The sequence below is a fragment of the Cricetulus griseus genome, chromosome 2 (assembly GCF_003668045.3).
Source record: "Cricetulus griseus strain 17A/GY chromosome 2, alternate assembly CriGri-PICRH-1.0, whole genome shotgun sequence".
NCBI lineage: Eukaryota > Metazoa > Chordata > Mammalia > Rodentia > Cricetidae > Cricetulus > Cricetulus griseus.
The window spans coordinates 153,997,503-154,015,721 of record NC_048595.1 but is presented as its reverse complement, the minus strand read 5'-3'; the positions used below and the strand labels follow the sequence as shown (position 1 = coordinate 154,015,721).

General features: G+C 39.1%; 1 long non-coding RNA gene across 1 annotated transcript in view; it reads left to right on the top strand.

Moving 5' to 3' along the window:
- Positions 1–7,586: 7,586 nt before the first annotated feature.
- Positions 7,587–18,219, top strand: part of LOC103163355 — a 44,267-nt gene continuing 33,634 nt past the window's right edge. The window contains exon 1 of the long non-coding RNA XR_003481903.2: positions 7,587–7,649. This is a non-coding gene — a long non-coding RNA (uncharacterized LOC103163355). The remainder of the gene's footprint in view (positions 7,650–18,219) is intronic.

Sequence of the window (18,219 nt, the reverse complement as noted above, 5' to 3'; positions counted from 1 at the left end):
ATGCTAGTGTTTAACATGTCTTTAATTTATTCTTTTTCCTTTTAGTTGAATAGTAAACTGAATATTTAGGATCCCAGTTCATGGGATGATGCCATCACATTCAGGGAGTGTCTTACACTTTCTCTTAATCCTCTCTGAAAATATTATTGCAGACAACCTAAAGGTGTGCCTCATTCAATACCCTCAGTGCATCTTAATTCAAGTTTCAATCAAGTTCTAACATGACAGATACTGAACATTTTTCTAATAAATTTTTGCTGGTTGAATTTCTTCTCTTGATGAATGGTTATGTCCATAATTTGCCCACTTTTAATTGGATAATCTATTTTGTTTGCTGTTAAGCTTTTAAAATACTTCATATACTTTATATACAAATCCTTTGCCAGATGAATATATTATAAGCATTTCTCCAACTTTTTGTAGATTATCTTTTTACTTTATTCATGAGTTCTTTTAGTGTTGACCATTTATTGCTGTACCCAGTGAGACTCCTGTGAGAAAATGTCTTTTCTTTGCAAGCAGAGGTCAATTGAAGATAGTTTCTTAGGAATGGGAGCCTGTGTCCACTTCCCCCTCTCAGTGCTGAGACCCCATCTGGCTTGAACTTGTGCAGGTCCTGCGCATGCTGCCACAGTTTCTGTGAGTTCATATGTGCATCAGTTCTGTTGTGTCTAGAAGACAATGTTTCCTTGGATTCATCTATCCCCCTGGCTCTTACTATCTTTCCACCTCTTCATATAGCTCCCTGAATTCTGAGGGGAGAGGTTTGATGAAGACCATGACAAGATATATTTCTGATGGATAGATAATACAATGTGTCATATTCTTACTCAGGAGTATGATTCCATGTAAAATGGAATTAAGTGCTTGTAAATACTACAGTATGTTTGTACTACAGTATGAATTAACCCTGCAAGGGAAAAAAGCCTGTCAGAAAACACATGTATTTTGTGATTCCAATAATATGGAGTGTCAAGAACAGAGAAATTAATAGGAGATGAAACAGATTAATGGTTGTTTATGAGATATTATGAGTTGTACCTTAGTTAATGAATTTTTTATAATTTGGTATTTATTTATATTGAATATTTATGATAATGTGCATTCTATTTGAAAATAAATAAAATACCTGGCTTTTTCTGGGCCTGGTGGTGTATACCTATAGTCTAACAACTGGGTAGGCTGAGTGAGATGTATTGTGAGATACTGTCCCATAAACAAAGTCAACAAATATATAAATAGTTGACCTTGTCTGTGTCACTAAGGACATTTAATTATCTCCTTTATGCATATCCACATTATCTATAATGAATTTGCCCACTGGTATATTAATATCACAAAAATATTTTAAAATTATTTGCATTGTCCAATTGAGAGCATGGGAAGAGGGCAGAGGGAGATACGAGAATGAGAAGGGAAGAAGAGGAAGGATGCAGAGGTCATGAGGGAGCAGAAAGGTTGAATCAGGTATAGATTAGAAGAAAGGATATTCGATAGGTAGGATTTTAGTTGGGGGTGGTGGGGAGGAGGGGAGGGAGAAGGGAACTGGGATTTTCATGTAATTCAATTGTGTTTGTAACTCAAATAAAAAAAGAAAAAAAATTGTGGAAAAATTATTTGCATTGTCTATACCACAATTAAAAAATCCCGAATAATGTGGCTAAAACACTTTGTCTTGAAAAATTTTCAGAGCAGTTTTATATTAGAATTTCGTAAGTAACAGTTTCAACAAGAGACTGCTAGGGTCTATATCTTTGAAGAATATAGTTTAGTATACCTTCCAGATCTAACTGGCTGGGGAGTATACATCTCAGAGAGAAGATGGAGAGTTGACTAAATAGGTCCATAATCTCAAAGCTCGTTAAGCCCTCCCTGACATTTCTGAGAAGCACATTTGGTGGCAGTAGTTCATCTCACACTTTTCTTTTTAAGAAGGTCACTCCTGGACGGAGCTGATGGAATCTTGTGTTTTCATGAAGCGGAGGCACTTAGGTCCTCTCCTTTCTAATGGACAATGCTTGGTGGAGTGGTAGGGAATGCCATTAAGTCCTCAAACTGATAAAAAAAAATACTGCTCACTGTTATACTATCAATAAAAAGAAACTTTGTCCATGGGGAACATGCAGTAGAATATGGATATTTATAGGACAGATTTATTTATAACCTCTAAAGTGAACATTGTCTCCTTCAAACATCTTATGACCATGGTTTTATGTTGTTGGTTTTTAAACTGTTTTTCCAATCACAGGGAAACATTTAGAACCTGTGACTGAATCATATAAGTGTAGGATCACTCCTTTTTTTTCTACATCTGTAGAATGGTTTATATATTCACTTCTTTGCATATTTGTGTCTTTCCAAAATTTGATGTTATGGGAGTGGAGAGGATCAATACATGGAAGCCATTATGAGTGGGATGAGTTCTCTTAAAAAGAGACCCCAGTGAGCTGTCCTTCCTATCTACTATGTTTAGATGTAGTGAGAAAGCAGCACTAAGGCCAAGAAGCAGCCCTCACCACATACTGCCATGTTCTGTCTTGGATGTTCTAGAGTTCAGAACTTTGAGAAACACATTCCTGTTGTTTATAAGATATCCTGATTATGTTATTTTGTTATACTCTTCTGTATAAACTAAAGCAACCTAACTATAGGGTATTACTTATCACCAATAATTGAAAACACACTAATATTAATGGATTTCAAATTAATTTAGGTATGTTGCTGTAATATACTTACTGTAAACATTTCTGATTCCAATCATGGCATTCTGTCCCTGGTGTATATTTGAAGGTTTGGAGGGAAGAAAGACAAGAGACAAATGTTGTAATTATATTATAATATTCAAAACAAAAATTAAGAAAGGTAATACAGGAAGAGTATTTTATTCAGAAATGTTATTAATGGCACCTTAAAGTTGGTCCCCACTAGTCCTGTTTCTTAGTATTCCTGCCATTTTATAATCCTCTCAACTGATGTATGGTTTAAATCTACTGACTCACCTCTACAAATCAGAATATAGCAAATTGGAACTTTATTTTGTTATTTTACTTATTTTATTTTTTCAGGTTGACATTTTATACAAATGGATATATATGGATACATTATTCTTATATATATGGGTATAATAAACCCATAAATCTTGGAGAAGACAAGTTTTCCAATAGAATCCCAATGATTTCATTTTAAAGTGAAGGAAGAAATTGAAAATTATTATTAGGCAAAAATGATGGCTTCTCCATTTTTTTTGCATTAGGTTAGAATACTTTATTGCATGAGTATTTGCTAGAATTTGCCACCAAAGAGATCGTGGTCTGTAGTTTTCACTTCCAGAGTACACTTAATTCAAGTTGTAAAGTATTCACAAGACTGTTTTCTGTCTTTTCTTCTGAAAATCGCTGTATCTTGTGTTCTCTCAGATCACAGTCATGTCAGCTAAAAGGTACAAATTGGGAAGTTTACACTTACTCATGACAGCTTCTAGGCATGAAAACCTTACTCACAGTGCTCACTTGGCTTCCCTATCTGAACTCATAAGAACAGTATCAGGAAGTGTATCTACCTCCCTCAAATCATATGCAAAGGTTTAAGAAAAGAACATTATATCTATATATCCATTTGTAATAGGCATAGTGCGTCCTATCAGGCTGAAGTTTCTTTTGGGAATGTAAAATTGCTTTTACATTAGAATGTCTATCATTTTGGGAATTTTATTAGCCTAAGAAACACCAAAGATGCAAAAACAGCATTGTAGATGTCAAAGGGACAGTAATGTTATTCATCATGTCACAATAGTTTTAAAAAAAAAAACACTCCTAAGAAACATTAGGAAGAACTTCCTTAATCTGACATTGGTGTCTCAAAATTCAACCAAACAGGTACCATCTCTAATGGAAAAACTTAGAAAAGTCTCCAATAAATTTAGAAGTAAGGGAACTTGGCTTGTTTGTGTGACACATAGAGGACTTCACATTGGAGGGTCTAGCTGGTTTATTTAACATGTTTTCCAGATTTCTCTTAGTGGTATGGATGCCTGAGAGAGTCAATTAAAAGGTTTACTGCAGAGTTTTGGAAATTCCAGTCAATGACTAATTGGAGTGTCACCCTGGATCTCTTTGATACTGCACATCAGAACAAAGTCACCAGGGAAGGGCGGGGAAGACAGTGGGCTTCCACCACCTTGCTAAGACAAGCCTGGGAAGAGTTGAGTACTAGGCTCTGCCTTTGAAAATTTATGCCTGCCAATAGTGCTGAGAAGGGGTACTAGCCTTTAACACATGGACTTTTGCAGAAAATTCTAGAGTCAAGCTATAGCATTAAAATGTAAAAAAAATATGATGGGCAGAAAGACAAGAATCAGTCATCATCTGCCAACAATATGATCTCATACTTTAAAGATGAATAGCTAAATTAATTATTCCTAGGGAAATTATTAGAATTAATGTACATAATATTTAGCTAGACTATTCATGTGTAGAAATCAATCATACTTTTTTTTTTTTTTCCGAGACAGTGTTTCTCTGTGTAGCTTTTGGAGCCTGTCCTGGAACTAGCTCTTGTAGACCAGATTGGTCTCAAATTCACAGAGATCCACCTGCCTCTACCTCCCAGGTGCTAAGATTCAAGTCATGCACCATACTGCTTCAGTCATACTTCTATATACCCTCTATAACCAGTAAGAAAATGAAAAGAATAAAAAAACCCAAACAGAAGTTGCCATTTGTCAGAAGGTTAAAGAAAAAGCCAAGATCTTAAAGAGAACATAAAAAATGTGTTGATCTGCAACAGAGATGGCCATAAAATTGTAGCAGGGACATTCAACATAATTAAGTGGAGAAATACATCAGGAGAAGGGATGGGAATGTTCTACCGTAAAGGCAGCAATTCTGTTCAAGTTGGCCTACAGTTTCAGTGTAATCCAGTCTATGTAATATTTTTCCTTTTTAAGGGTACTGCACATACTGATTATAATCTTGGTTTGAAAGTATGAAGCATTACTAGCTCAGCCGAGATTCTTCATAAAAACCAAGATAGATGACCATGTCAAGACTCACTTTCATGACCACATGGTAAAGACAGTGTATACCACAGATTGGTGAAAAAAAGACAGTGATTTTTGGAAGCAAATCTCTTCTACACTTAAGGTTCATATAAAAGTGAAGATACTGAATAATTGGGAAGAGGATCCTTGTTTTCAAACTGATGGTGAGCCAAAGATTCACTACCTCATATCACAAGTCACTTGAATTCCAGATGGATTATAATCATTTAACTGAAAGAAAAACCAAAAACCAAAAATTGGGTCTTCAAACATATAACTAATATTAGTCAGAGTTCTCGAGAGTAACAAAATTTATAGAAAGAATCTCTTTATATATATAGAAAGTGGGTTTATTAGAATGACTTACAGGCTACAGCTCAGCTAACCTAATAACAGCTTGTGAATGGAAACTCCAAGAATCCAGTAGTTTCTCAGTCCATAAGGTTGGGTGTCTTATCTGGTTTTCAGTATAAGCTGGAATCCCAAGGAAGTAGCCTCTAATGCCAGTGAAGGAATGACTCTGCTAGCAAGGTGAGGGCCAGCAGGCAAAGAGAGGGAGTCACTGGGCCTGGCTTAGGCTTCTGAAACCCCAAAACCCACCCCCCAGTGATACACTTCCTCCAACAAGACTACACCTCCTAGTTTCTCTCAAGTAGTACTACTTCCTACTGACTAAACATTCAAATATTTGAGCCCATGGGGGCCATTCCTATTCAAACCACCAACACTGATATCTGAAATGCAAATGAAAATAAAAATGAAATATCAGTACTAATATAGTATTTGCATATGATCTGTTTTTCTGGAAATAAAGTAGTCTACTACTGAGATATTGGACATTTTAAATCAACCATATGACATAAAAAGTATCTTAAATGTATTGAATATATTTTCAATTGAATCTTCTATTATCCAATATTATTTTTATTGAGAATGTACAGCAATATTTTTCCTATTAAGACCTTAAAATAAATATGTTGTATCATTAAAAATTGAAGAAGAAAGCCAGAAATACCAATGCTGGGCAGGGAATGGCCTCCCTGGGGCTCGCACATCACTGGTAGGAAGTGTGAATTTATGCACTACTAGCATTAGCTGGAAAAATTGAAAACATGTATCCCTTGACAGCTTCCTACTCTTTTATACCTATGTGAAATATTTGTGTTAAGTAGCACAATGTCATGTGTCTGAAGATGTTCTTAGCAGCATTATTCAAAATACATTCACATTGGCAGTAGCAAAGCATCAATACACAACAGACTGAATATTAATTCCTGCAAGGGAATATTACAGAGCCATAAAGCAAGCTGGTAAAACCTGTATTCTCTAGCGTAGATGAACCTCAAGATTCTCTGGCTGACCAGGAAGAAGCTGGCCCAGAACAGTCTCACAAGGTGCACACAGAGGACAAATGCTGTGGAATCCCACTTACATAAACCTGTTATGATAAATCATTCCACCAAAGGCTGCCGAGCCCTACTGCCATGTGGGAGCTTTACGCCAGCTGCCTGCCCGAGTTAGGCCCAAATGAATACACAGAAACTTGTATTAGGTACAATGCTGCTTGGGCAATGACTAGGATTTCTCATCTGTTAGCTCAGTCTTAATTATCATAAATCTATATATTTTATAAGACTTATCTTATCGGACGCCTTACTGGCGTCCCTCCTTGCCGGTGGATCACATTGTGCCGCTAGAGCAGGAGCGGAGGGGAAAAGAGAGCGCTTCCTGTTGCTCCTTCGCTTAAATATGAGTCTCCTTGCTATGTTCACTTCTTGCCTGGATCACACTTCTCTACTACATTTCCCAGAATCCTCTTTGACTCCTAGTCCCCTCTAACTTGCTGTCTCATTGGCCAAACAGTATTTTATTTAACAATCAATAAGATAAACATACACAGTACATTCCCCATCATAAACCTAAAGCATTTTCTTTACATTAGGGCTCTCAGATGGACATTACATTGAGCACAGACAGAAGAGGGTCACTGTCTTTTTTGGTCCTGAAAATGTTGTGTTTCAGAGAGCAGGTATTAGCATCGTCAGTATTTTATAATTATCTATTTACTTACCCCCAAAGGGAATATGGCATTCAGTCAGCCTTTTGGGGACAAATAATATTTTTATAATCTTAAGAAATTTTTAATAAAGTCCTCCGTGCACTCAGTGGCTTAGTATTCACAATTGCACAGACCCGGCCCCGCTGAACTCCCACAGTCATGTTTTCATCACAAGTGTTGGAGACAGAACAATTTTTAATAGAATTTGTTGACAATGACAATCTGCTTCATCAAATTTTGCAGAAAATGTGAGCCAATTTCTTTTATTATTACCATATGGAATGTGAAACTAAAAGTCAAGATTTTCCCGAATTTACTCCATCCATTTTCTATATGCCTCTAGGCAATTAAATGGGGAGGAGGGCAAAATGGCTACAAGGTAAAGATACAAAACACTCCCAAGAGCAACTTCCCACCGAGTCCACTTGGTGGCGCTAAGCTAACGTAGAATGAGGGTCCTTCTGCAGAGAGTAAGTATGCTTTCAGTTTCTACAATCCTAGGTCTTGTGAGTTCTAAGGATCTGCTATGTTTCATGGCTTTGGACATATTAGGTAGGGAAAAATAATTTAAAACTTTTAAATTTCACTCTTAACTTTGTGGATATTACAAAAAATGTCCTTAAACTCGAGGACAAGCAAAGCCTTCTTGTTTTCTTGCTTCATGTTTTTTGATGACTTTAGGTTATTAGCCCTAACCTATATGAGAGATATAATTTTGTCTGTAAGATATTGGAGGCTTGGTGGAGACACAAATCACAAATTTTAAATGGAATTATAGTGTGTGAGAGATGGGCAGAGGAAGGTTTTGCTGCACAGTGCTTCCTAGGATTTGGGGGAAAGGGTGGGGCCTTTGCTCCTGGTGCTCCTGGGGTGAAGGTGGCCTAGATGCTACTTTCCTGCTTGGATAAGTTCTTTTGCTTGCTATGTCCAGGTCAGTCTTGAACTCGAGATTTTCCTGCTCCAGGCTCTCAAGTCTGGGGTTAGCTTGTCTTTGCTTACCTGTCATAGTTGAAGGAGGCCTTTTTCTAGGACTGTTCAGCTGTGAGGTTCCAGGCTGTGAAGAGAAGGGGTGGATCTTAGGAGTGCGGAGGCATCTTTAGAATCCCTTTGCTGAGAATGGGAGGAGGTATCAAAGTCTTCTGGTTTCACAGTATTCGACTGTTTCTTCTGTTTAAGAATTTACTGTGTTGTATTCCATAAAAGAACGAATATCATCTTGCGCTTTTCTTTTAAAAAGTTGTTTTAAAATTATTTGTATATGCCCATGTCTGTATGAGGGCATTAGCAGGTCTCTGTAGTTCCTCTGGAGACCAGAGGAAGATGTCAAATGCCCTAGAGCAGGCTGTTGAGAGTCTCCCCACGTGGAGGCGGGGAACTGAACTCAGGTCCTCCTAAAGAGTGCTTGTGCTTTTTATCACTGACCTATCTCCCCAAGATCACCACATCTTAAAGTAGACAACTTTGAGTCGGGCATGGCGCCACACACCCCAGTATTTAGGGACAGAAGCCGGAGCATCTCTGTGAGTTTGAGGCCAGTCTGGCCTACATAGCAAGTTCCAGGACTACATAGAGAGACTTTGTGTGGTGGTTTGCATGAAAATGGCCCTCATAGACACATAGGGAGTGGCATTATCAGAGGTGTGATCTTGTTGGAGTAGGTGTGACCTTGTTGGAGAAAGTGAAGAGTATCAAGGGGGTCTGGATTTTGGGATTTCAGAAGCTCAAGCCAGGCTCGTTGTCATTTTCTCTTCTACTACCTGCCAATCTGGTTGTTGAACTCTCAGCTACTTCTCTGGAACCATGTCTGCCTGCTTCCTTCCACAATGGCAATGGACTAAACCTCTGAATTTTAAGCCAGTCCTAATTAAATGATTTCCTAAGAGTTGCTATGCTCCTAGAGTTTCTTCACAGCCATAGAACCCTAACTAAGACATCTTGTCTCAAAAAAGAAAATCAAGTAAAATTCGATGGAAAATGAAACAGGCAGTGAACATGATTTTCAGTCCCCATGCTGTGACTTTCATGGTAGCACCATCCTGTGCTTTGTACTTCCTTCCTTCTGTGAAGGCTCTGCCCTGTGTACTTCAGACAGTAATTGTTTCCCTCAACATGTGAAAGACCCCTGGAAGCTCAGGCCCCCAGGATCTCTGCCCAGGACTGCAGCAACCCCAATCACCAGGCAGAGGCAAAAACTTGATGCAGACAGCTTTATTGGAGTTGTTTAACGAGCTAACCCCATTAGCTTGGGCCTTTCATCCACCCACCATGGCAGATGGCAGGGGAAAGACTCTGAGAAGCCACAGGACTGAGATCTTATAGGGCAGCGTAAGGGGAGTGTCTAGGGGTACACACAGGCTCAGGATTGGTGTGGCTCCAGGCTTGGAGGACTTGCCTGTGTTGATTGGCCAACTGGTTGTTATGGCCCATAGCCCCCCCCCCCCCAGGGTGGTTGCTATGCTCTGCATGTCATTGCTATGCACTTGTCCATAAAGCACACCCAGAGCTGTAAAGCATAGCACTACCAGCTAACTTCTCATTGGTTCTTTGCCACAAGGCAGGCATCTGACCTCTTAGTGACCAAGATAAGGTCAAGAAAGCATGTGTTAGGCTTTATGGCTGCCAAAATAGGGAGCTGGTCCCTTCACATGGAGGTAAAAAAACAAAAAACAAAAAACTAAACAAATTTTTTAAGCAGTGCAAACCATCTAAAGCAATTTCAGTTGCCTGTCAGTTTTTAAATGCTGCCCATAAGAAACAAAAAAAAAAAAAAAGAAATACGTTGTGGTTATGAGAATTTAAAAATAAGTAGACATAGACAAAGATTATCACATAGAGCACAGTCCTTTTTATAGGCTCATTCTTGTGTTTCTTGAACCTCCAGACTTTGCTGAATACTGAAATCAATATTAAATCTAACCTTAATCCATCCAGAAAGAAGTCTGTGAGCTAAATTCGTATTTCAAGTAGATTTTATGAAATACAATACTAGGAAATCCTCAATGTATATTTCTTAAAATTCAACAAAATGCAATTGAAAAGCCACGAATCAAAGATCTTCCATCTTTAACAATATTCTCCTAATGTAGACACATGTCTTTGCAGGCGAGAGGAAGGATGGTCTTTGTAACGTGCTTCTTCTGCACATCTAAAATCCAGAACAATTTTATTACTCTAGAAAAGAGAAGAGTCGTTGAGACCTTGTGTTTCATTGGTCTTTTTGGCCATGTCTAAAGAGGAATATACTTTTGTATTTGACTCAAAATGTTTCTTCTGCCTACAACTATTTTTTTTTTTTTATGAACACAGGAGAAAAGTCAGTCACTGACTGAGTCTATAACCTGAAATTGGAATTTTCAGTCCAAAATTGAAAGATAAAATATGTTGTTAAGACCGAATTTAGTCTACAAAAACAGTCTCTTGTTTTGGAGGTGCATGCCAATTACAGTGCCTGGTAGAAGACAGATCCTCAGAGAAGCTGTGAGTGATGAGAAGGCTACTGGATGCTGCTTTCTCTGGAGTCTTACGCCCACTTCCTTCTCGCACCTACTTCCTTAGTGCTGGTCCCCATTATTTCTGGTCACCTGGGGATCAAGCATTCAAATATATGAGCCTATGGTGGGGCCATTCTCTTTCAAGCCACTTCATTCTACTCCCTGGCCCCCATAAGCTCATGGCATTTAGTTCAACTTCAAAAGTCCCCATAGTCTATAGCAGTATCAACCCTGTTTAAAAGTCTAAAGTCCAAAGTCTCTTCTGAGACTCATGGCAATCTCTTAACTGTTACTTCTGTAAAATGAAATGAAAAAAGCAGATCACATACTTTCCACGTACAATGGCAGAGATACACTACCATAGCAAAATGGAACATAGGGTGGAAAATACTGAACCAAAGCAAGAATGAAACCCAGGAGGGAAAACTCCAAATTCTGCAGTTTTATGTCTGATGTCCACAGGCTTAGATGCTGCTCGCCTTTCAGCTTTACTGACTATAGCACACTTCTCTCTCTTGGGCTTCAACACCCTGTATGTAGCTCTCCTTGGCAGATATCTCAATGCTATCTCCAACACATTGGGGTCTCCAATGGAATCCAGGTTTCACTTCTACAGCTTCACACCATGATCTCTCTGTTGTTAATGGTCTCTTTTGCAGATCAAGTTTTCCTTCAATTCATTTTCAGAATTTGGAAACCTACCTGGGTGAGGTCTCGCCCTGAGGTCACCACATCCTTTATTCCATTTAGCATCAGGCTTTTCTTTAAATTTTTATCTCTCTGAGCACAGGACTTGGCCACAACAATACATTTCCTGGTGTTCTTTTCTTCTCCTCAAACTGGACATTTGTATTTCTCTTTATATTACTTGTTCCTTCTCATTGTAGATGTGTATAAGTGTTATCACTAATAACCACATGACACAGTCACTACTAGGCTGTCTTGAAATCTCCTTTGCTGATGACATTAATTGAAAACTCTTCAATTTAGTCTCAGGGAGATTTTTAGAACAAGGGCAAAAAGCAGCTGCATTTTTTTTTTTTTACCAAAATATTGTCAGAATTGTCTTTGGCCAGCCAATAATATTTTCCACTTTGAAACCTCAAGCTAGGCCCCCACAGTCCACATTGCCATCTGTACTACAGATTACATCTGTCTTTCATGCTCCTGTTAGAATGGCCCATTAAGTACTACTAAAATCCTTCAACCACTTTTCTAGTCCAATTTCCCAAAGTCTTTAATATTTTTCCAACTAACAATATGGTCAGGCCTATCACAGCAACACCCTAGACTGTGGTATCAGCTTCTGTCTATTGCTCTGAAAAGACACCATGGCCGATATAAATCTTATAAAAGCAATCATTTAAGTGGGGAACTATCTTAGTTAAAGTTTTTATTGCTGTGAAGAGACGCCTTGACCATGGCAACTCTTATGTTTTTTAAAAATTTAAATTGGAAACAAGCTTGTTTTACATGTCAATCCCAGTTCCCTCTCCCTCCCCTCCTCCCCTGCCCCCCATTATCTCATCCCCTTTCTGCTCCCCAGGGAGGGTGAGGCCTTCCATGGGGGGGTCTTTGAAGTCTGTCATTTCATTTGGAGCAGAGCCTAGGCCCTCCCCTGTGTGTCTAGGCTGATAGAGTATCCCTCTATGTGGAATGGGCTCCCAAAGTCCATTTGTATGCTAGCAATAAATAGTGATTTACTACCAGAGGCCCCATAGATTGCTGAGGGTGACTTATGGTCTGTGTTTTGCTGGGATAGTCTTAGTTTAGCACTGAATTCTGGTGTCAAAGGCAAATCTTCAGTTCCCAGTAAACTGGAACAGTTTGTCATCATACATTGGGAAAAATTTAAAATAGTATAGAATCATGCATGGTTTTGGCCAATATTCAATGGTAGTCCTATAAGACATTTCCTAGTGACATTAGAGCTACCACAGTATGTGAAAATATATGATTTTTATGCTGTAATAGGAACAACTAATGGCACATGTCTCAGAACATGTCATCATTAAGTGACAAATAACTCCAGTTCCAGCTTTTTCATGTAGGTGCTGAGGTATAATAATACTTTCACATCAGGACTGCCAGACTACAAATAGCAACACAGAGACTTATTAATTATGAAAGCTACGCTTCAGCTTAACTAGTTCTTATAACTTAAATTAACCCATATCTTTTAATCTGCATTTTTTTTTACATAGCTGGATTACCATTACTCTGTACTGTTGTTTGTCCTGCTTCCTCTGAGTCTGGCTGGTAACTCTGCCTTTCTTCTTCCCAGCATTTTCTCTCTGCCCAGAAGTTCTGCCTATCTCTCCTACTTAGCTATTGGCTGTTCAGCTTTTTATTATACTAATCACAGCACTTTTCATCTTGATTTCTTTCTTGATTTAACTCTTATTTAGGAGTGAGTTGTTTGGTTTTCACGAATTTTCATAATTTCTTCCACTTGACTGCAGGCATTATTTCAATTTTTTAAAAATATCTGTTGAAACTTCCTTTGTGTCCTTAATACATAGTCAATTTTGGAGAAAGTTCCCTGAAGTACTGAGAAGAAAGTTTACTTTTTAAGTGTTTGGGTGGAATGTTCTGTAAAGCTGCTGTTATGTACATTTGATTGATGGCCTTATTTAACTCAATTATTTGTTTGTTTTGTTTTTGTCTGGGTGACCAGTCTATTGGCAAAGAGAAGGATGTTGAAGTCACCCACTATCCATGTGTGAACATCAGTATGTGATTAAAACTGTAGTAGTGTTTCTCTTTTGAACTTGGGTGCTCTTGTGTTTGGTGCATTAATGTTTAGAATTGCAATGTCCTCTTGGTGGCTATTTTATTTTAATGAGTTTATAGTGTTCTTCCATTTGATTAGTTTTGGCTTATGCTTTGTTAGATACTAAAATGGCCACACAGCTTGCTTCTTAGGTCCATTTGTTTGGAATACCCTTTCCCACCCTTTTACACTGAGGTGATGTCTATCTTTAGTGATGAGGTGTGTTTCTGGATGCAGCAGAAAGACGAATTGTATTTTCTAATACAATCTGCTTGTCTTTGTCTTTTTTGAAATATAATTGATTATTGATTCTTTAAGACTTTCACTTCGTGCACCCAATCTTGCTTATCCCCCAGTCCCTCTGTATCAGCCCCTTGCCCCTGAAGCATGCCCCACTAAAACTATTTAAAAACAAAACAAACAAACAAACAAACAAACAAAATCACCTCTCTCTTCTGTCTTTCCAGCACCTCTTCATTTATCCTAGTGGCATTGGGAGCTGTGGTGTGTCATGCAGCATACCCTTTTCTCCAGTCAGCCCCACCCATGAGATGTTTATTGTAATGAGTTATTGGTCTGGTTCCAGGCCTCTGGTACACCATTATCACTGGACCCTTACTGAAACTCCTCTTGGGTATCTTGCTGTTGCCTGGAGTCATGGAGAACCTATGGCTGTTGTTGCCTTCATGTGCTCCATTGGGTCTTAGATGGGGTAGATGTTAAGGTGGGCCAACCTAAGACTCAGGATATGGATTTGAGTGGTAGCTGATCTGGTCAGTCCAGGCCACTGGGACTGCCCCCTTAGGTAAGCGGCAGAGCCAGATTTCCTAGGCCAATGCCATTAGGGCCAGCTCTTCCACACCCTTGGTGAAGGATGGGGCCATCATTCCTGAGCAGGAGCCAGCTCTCCCATGGGGAGTGGGGCCATCTCTCCTGCTGCAGTGTCCAATGAGGGGCAGGGCTAGCTATCCCAGGACCAAGAGGGGTGGGGCTGGCTGAGCACAGCCCTTAGATTTTGACACCTATGGTTCCTATGACCCCCTGTGGTAAGACGGGCCATGGACATCATCACAGACCCCAACTGCAGCAAGAACATGGACCCAGACATGGCCCTTGAGAGCAGCTTGGGTCCTGGTGGCAGCAACATCACCCAAATTATTATGACCATGGCAAAACCATCAGACATCAACATGGTCTCAGGTGGCTGTCCAGATCCTGTGCATCTGTACAGCCCACAGTGGCAACAGGAGCCATGGCTATCAACCCAGACCCTAGCTGCAGTAGGGTGATGGACCCAGACATGATCATTGGCATTAGCCTTGGCCAGGATGACACCATAGCTCATGAGCTAGCACAGGACACCCATATAGGCATAATCATGGCACAACCCTCATATACCAACATGGCCCCAGGTGGCAACCCAGATCACTGGCACTGGCATGGTCTTTGATGGTATCAGAAGCCACAGATATCAATACAGACCTTCACTGTCATAGGGCCATGGATCCAGACAAGGCCGGTGGCAGCAGCCCTGACCCAGGTGACACCATAATCCCAAGTGACAGCGCAGGCCACTCAGAAGAGCATGGTTTCAGCAATGCCTGGGTCCTTCTACACCAACATGGCCACAGGGTGTGGCCTAGATCCCAGGCATCTATGTGGCTCTTGGTGGTACTAAGGGCCACAGACATCAACACAGACCCTGACTGACTGGAGTAGGATCACCCACTCAGACATAGTCTTCATCAGCAGTCTAGGCTTGGATGTCACTTTGGGTCCAATGACAGTGTGTCCTTCAGACACCAATATGGACCAGGTGGTCAGTCTTTGTCTTTTCATTAGAGAAATGAGAGCATTAATATTGAGAGTTATTAATGATCACTGTTTATTAATTTCCATCATTTATAGTTGCAATGTTTGGTATTTTTCCTCTTCTTTTAACTAACTGTTCTGGGATTATTTATTCTGTGTTTCCTTTTGTGTGTCGTTAGCCTCCTTTTCAGATTGAAGTTTTCCTTCTAGTGCATTCTGCAGAACTGGATTGGTGGACAGAAAGTGTTTTATATTTGTTTTTGTCATGAAAAGTTTTTTCCTTTTCAAAGGTTATTGATAGTTTTTCTGGGTATGGTAGTCTGAGCTGGCATCTATGGTCTCTCAGAGCTTGTACAACATCAGTCCAGGCCCTCTGGATTTTATTGAAAAATCAGGTTTTAGTCTACTGGGTCTACCTTTCTATTCGGTTTGGTCTTTTGACCTTGCAGCTTTTAATATCCCTTCTTTACCCTTTACATTTAGTGTTTTGCTTATTGTATATTGTGGAGAATTTCTTTTGTGGTTTTATGGTTCTATTTAGTTGTACCTGGTGTCCCTCATACCTCGATAGGCATTCCTTTCTTTAGACTTTGGAAATTTTCTTCTATGGTTTTGTTAAAATAGTTCCTATGCCTTTGGCTTGGGTTCTTTCCCTTCCTCTACCCTTTATTCATAGTTTGTTCTTTTCATGCTGTCCTAGATTTTCTGTATATTTATGCCTGGATTTAAAAAGATTTAACATTTTTATTGACTGAGGTATTCTTTTCTCAAACTTTATCTTTAAGATTTGAAGTTCTCTCTTTCATGTGTTTTATTCTGTGTGGAAGGCTTACCTGTAAGGTTTTTGTTTGGCATCCCTAGTTTTTCATTTCCAGTTTTATTTCAATGTGGGTTTTCTTTAGTAATTCTATTTTTTGATTAAAGTCTATTGTTTTCAGAATTTCATTCCACTGTTAATTTGTATAGTCACAGTCTTCATTAAGTAACTTCTTTAAGGTATTTAAATATACTCACAATTGCTTTTTTGAAGTCCTTGTCTTGTGTGTCAACTACATTGCTTTTCTCAAGGCCTAACATAGTAGAGTTTCTGGCTTCTGGAGGAGGCATATTGTCTTGGCTGTTCATGTTTTTGTTTATTAGCTGGCATCTGTGTACCTGGAGTTATAATGTTTGAGGCACTTCTTACTGTAGATACCTGTTTCTGTTCTTTTGTTGCTGTTGCCTAATGTGGTTCCCCACTATGTGTTATGGTTATATGGTCCCTGAATCTCAGCCAAGTGTGGTGGCTGTGGGGTCCCTGGTAGAGAGCAACAAAAGACTAGGGATGGGATGGATAGAAAGGCTGAAATGGGATACAGGCAAGAACTAGGGGAACCCCAGGTCAGCAGCAAGAAGCCAAGTCCCTAGATGATGGGGGTGAGCTGTGAGGAGGGGGTGGTCATCATTTATTTTTGGACTTTTTTTTTTTTTTACTTTTCTCTATTCCAGAAGGCTATCTTGAAGCTCATTGATGTTCTTTACAGTTTTAAAAAACAATCCCTTTCTGTGGTCCATTTTGGGTATTCTCATCGCTGTTTTCAAATTTCCAAAAATCCACTTGAGTATATTTGCACGATATGCTGTTAATCACATCCAAATCATTTCACTTCAGGCTTTCTTTTGTCAGTTTTTTAATCCCTAAAAGCTAGATTTTGACTTTTCAAAAATCTGTCTCAATTTAACTTCCCGAGCCTCCAGAATGCAGTTGTAATAATTCGCTAATGTCTTGTCTACTGATTCTAATATTCATGCCCATTCTGGAGTGAATCAATGAACCTCTCTCAGTATTATGAATCACATATTTCCATACTTTTGTATCCCTGGTCATTTTCTATTAGATTCATGGAGCTGTAAGTTCTGTATTGTTGGTGACTATTATTTTTCTATTCCTATAAATATTCTTGATTTTTTTTCCACAGTGAATTAGAAACACAGATCCTCTGAGGTCCTGATTTTAACATTTATTGGAGAAACTCATGCTGTGCTGAGTCAGTGATAATTTCCATAATGTCCACATAGATGCCTTCCAGTTGGACTGGTAGGAATAAGTGCTATTCCTGGCCCCAGTGAAAGCACTGGACATGGTTATGTCTGTTGCTTCTCAAGCCACTCCCTTTGTTTGCACATCTGGATCTGCAGTCTGCTAAATGGTCTAGAGATTCCCTCAGATCTCTCTTTTCTAGGACTCTATGGACACTGATTGTCTTTGACCCTTTGTACTTTCAACCTCATCTCATGACCAGCAGATCTTCTGAGTCCTTTGGCTTCCCTCTCACCTTTCCTCCTTTTTGTCACTCTATCAGGTCCCCTAACTAGAGCAATCATGGGCTGATGGCATTTGTTTCCAGTTTCTCATAGATAATTGCTCTTTGTTGCCTGACTCATGTGTATTATATTTTCTTGTTCATTTTTGGCTATGTCATGTGAGGGGTAAATTTTGTCTCTGTTTTCTGTTTGGTACCAAGTCTAAAATACACCAATTAAATGATAATGAATCTTTTGTATACCTTTCTGTCACAATTCATATTAGAACACAAATTTAGTGTGACTGTTTATATGTCTCTGAACTTAATTCAATTTTTCCCCATTTAGTCATGTTATTGCACTTACATTTATATTTATAAAGACATGGAGACATTTGTTGGTTATATTTAATGTGGCAAGCACTGAGCCTTGCCTAGTAGAAGAAACAAACAGCAAAGAATCATGTTCAAGAGAGCCTTCGAGAAAGTCAGGAATGCAGGTAAGTTGCAGTGTGATAAAAACAACTTGGTAATAAGTTGCTATGGTAACTGAGGGGTGACATTGCCTGCATCTCAGGGGATGAGAAACTCATATTGAGAGGGTGTAACTAATGTCCATCTTTGTCTTCCTTTTGCTCAAATGACATGACTTAATGATGTAGCACTAATAAATCCAGAGACAGATATTGAGGTTCAGCTGAAGATCAGAGAAGCAAAGCAGTCAAACCACCAAAGAGTTCTTACCTCTACTGAGGCTGTGGAGA